Source organism: Otolemur garnettii, unplaced genomic scaffold (genome assembly GCF_000181295.1).
Source record: "Otolemur garnettii isolate 467f Iridium unplaced genomic scaffold, OtoGar3 scaffold00029, whole genome shotgun sequence".
NCBI classification, from domain to species: Eukaryota; Metazoa; Chordata; class Mammalia; order Primates; family Galagidae; genus Otolemur; species Otolemur garnettii.
In genome coordinates, this window is record NW_003852424.1 from 12,851,698 (window position 1) to 12,854,982 (window position 3,285).

At 47.0% G+C, this 3,285-nt stretch overlaps 1 pseudogene; it reads left to right on the forward strand.

Annotated features, from left to right (window-relative positions):
* The first annotated feature begins 1,393 nt into the window (after positions 1-1,393).
* On the forward strand, positions 1,394-2,272 carry LOC100956384 (annotated as a pseudogene).
* The last annotated feature ends 1,013 nt before the right edge of the window (positions 2,273-3,285 follow it).

The following is a 3,285-nucleotide window of genomic DNA, read 5'->3' on the forward strand; positions in this document are numbered from 1 at the left end:
AAAAAAAAAAAAAAAAAGACTACACACATACACATATATACACATACAGCAGGACCTCTATAAATTGACCACCCAAGGGACCGTAACAAACATGTCAACACATGGAAATGGTCAATGTAAGGAACTAGGCCTACTATACTGACATGTACGTGTGGTGCACGTCTGATCTATGAAAATTAGGTCAACTTAAGGAGGTGGTCAATGTAGGGAGATGGTCAGCTACGGGCAAAAAACTTGAACAAGCAAGTTCAAGGAGGGAAATCTAAAGAGCTAGTAAGCATCTGAAAAGGCACTCAACACTAATAGTCATCAGAGAAATGCAAAATTAAATCTCATGAGATTGTACCATGCTCTTATCAGAATGGCTTAAAATGATAAAAGACTGAGAGGAGGGTTGATGACATTGGGCTCAGGTGCAGGCACGCTCACCCACCCACCTTCCAGTGGGGCAGGTGTCAACTCTCAGCTCCTGGTGGCAGCTGGCCATGGGTGGTGGTGAGAGGGCGAAAGTCCATGCCTTCAAGGGAACCATGCCCCGTGGGGCCTTGCCGCACCAAGGGGATGGAGGACTGACCCGAGACCCTGGCACCACCCGCTATCCCACCCTGGCCGGCCTTTGCTAGCTGCTTGGATCGTCTATTTTATCCACCACCATCCTAGGCCTTGTCTTCTAGGTCAGTGGCATTGTGGTTCAAAAGAAATGGAAGAAAAGGAATGATGTGACCGATTCTGTTCAGTACCCCTGTGTTGAGGCCTGGTCGGCATTTGTAAAGAGGAAAATAGTGTTTTTTTGGAAGGGGGTATGGGGGTACAAGGGAAACAAGGTCTTACATTTTATGTCTTTTTTTTTTTTAGAAATTCTGCACTTAGTGGTGGTGAAATACCTATAAATGATGCTAAGGGTTATTTTTCTATTGAGAAGAGAGAAAACATGGATTTTTTCTCCCTTTTGATGCCAACCTTTTCTCCCAATGACCCGGCATAAATTATGGACACCAGAGAATAAGGTGGACCTCAGGAATTTTGGAGGGACTGAGAAGTTTACATTCTTCCTCAGGCGGGCACAGTGTGGTGTTTCTTAGCCCTCTCTGGAAGTTAAAATGAAAGGGCTGGGCACAGTGGCTCGTGCCTGTACTCCCAGCACCCTGGGAGGCTGAAGTGGGTAGATCACCTGAGCTCAGGAGTTCTACAACAGTCTAAGCTAGAGCAAGACTCACATCTCTAAAACTACCCAGGCATTGTGGCGGGTGCCTGTAGTCTCAGCTACTCCGGAGAACGGGGCAAAAGAATAGCTTGAGCCCAAGAGTTTGAGGGTGTTGTGAGCTGTGACACAATAGTACTCTACAGAGGGTAACAAAGTGAAACTCTGTCTCAATAAAAAAAAAAAAAAAACATGAGTCACATGCCATAGAAAGGAGACAAGTCCAAATCAGAACTGTTGGAGCTGCCTCAGGTAGCACCTCCAACTCTACCATGAGAAACAGCTCACGGAGGTTATTTATTTATTTATTTAAAGTGAGACTCTGTCTCACTTTATCGCCCTCAGCAGACTGCCGTGGCGTCACAGCTCACAGCAACTTCCAACTCCTGGGCTTAGGCGATTCTCTTGTCTCAGCCTCCCGACTAGCTGGGACTACAGGTGCCCACCACAACACCTGGCTATTTTTTTGTTGCAGTTTAGCTGGGGCCAGGTTCGAACCTGCCACCCTCCGTATATGGGGCTGGCGCTCTATCCACTGAACCACAGGCACTGCCATGCTCAGGGAGCTTTGTGCCCTCCATGCCCTCAATAACATCTTCCAGGACAGCAATGCCTTCACTCAGGAGGTTGTCTCCAAACACCATGGTGACACCTCATAAAAAGAGCATGCTGGAAAATAAAAACTATGATGTGAGTGTCCTTATGGCAGCACTTCAAACCAAAGGCTATGAAGCTGTTTGAGGGGACAAGCTCAGGGATGTTCGCGTCATTGCTCTCACTAACATCATGGGCTTCATTATGAATCTGCCCTCCAGCCTATGCTGGGGTCCACTGAACTTACCTCTCAAAAGTCAGCACTGGACTTGTGTTCAAGAGGGAGGAGGGGCCTACTGTAATCTTAACTCTAAACTTAAGATGCCTGAGTGGATTGGAGGTGAAAGCAAGCTTAGGAAATTTCTTAAAGATCATTTGCGAGGAAAGAACTGTGAATTCCTGCTGGTGGTACCAGAAGTGGTGGAGGCGCATCAGAGTTGGAGGACTGATGTGTAACATGGGTCTGCTCAACCTTGCCCTCGCCTCAGCCTCTTCAGCCCTCTGTGGTGTGCTGTGGCCTCTGCTGAGGGTCTGCCCTTGCCTCTTCCCCAAACATCTCATCAGGTTTTTCCCCTTCAGATTTGACAGTGCAATAGGACAGATACATGGACTGTTACAAGAACCACCCAGTGTTTTGTTCCTGAGAAAGGAATGGGGGGAGCACTGTATATTAAGGGCAGTGATCACAAACCCCTGTTTTATTTAAGAGAGATAAAGCAAGGCGGGTAGGAGTCCTAGCTTGCTTCCCCTTTCTGTGAGGGCTCGACACAGATTCTGCTGCAGTGTCACTGATGCTCCAGGCTCACCTGGAGATGCTGCCTCCCCTTTCCCTCCTATCACGTCACCTAAAGACACAGTACGTGTTAAACCCTATGTGGCTGGCTTGAAGGACTCAGAGTAAAAAGTGTCTCTCAGGAAACCATCTCCAAAACTCTGGCAATGGCACATGCCACCTCCTCTTACCCCCAGTTTTAGGGTGATTTATGGCCAGCCTGGGAGTTTAAATGAAAAGTTCTCTAATAGTCGAAGCCATGTGGTTGAATCCCACAACATTCTAATGTGACAAGTGAGATGGATGCCTAGGAGGATGTGGCTAAAGCTAAATTGGGACAGGCAGCTTCTTCACTCTAGTTTTGTCTCTACCATTTCACCACATTGATTTGGGGAGGTTCTGGGGAAAAGGAGTAGTTTTACCAGTCGACCCAAATCCACCTTTGACATGAAACTCTGCTAGTTTGGGATAGAGTTGGAGAAGGAAAGCATAGTGAAGATAAGCTTCTCAGAGTTTAAGAGCAGTCCGAGTCTCCACAGCGATAAGCAGAGCCCTCAAATTGGGTGGTTACGTGCATTGTTATAGGACCTGGGCTTGTCATGTTCATGTCGTTTCCTTTACAAATCTACTAGGGATTGACCCGCCCCACTTGAAATAGTTATAGGCCACTTTACTCCTGTAACTTTGGAAAGCAGAAGTAAGTATCATACTTAGAAAG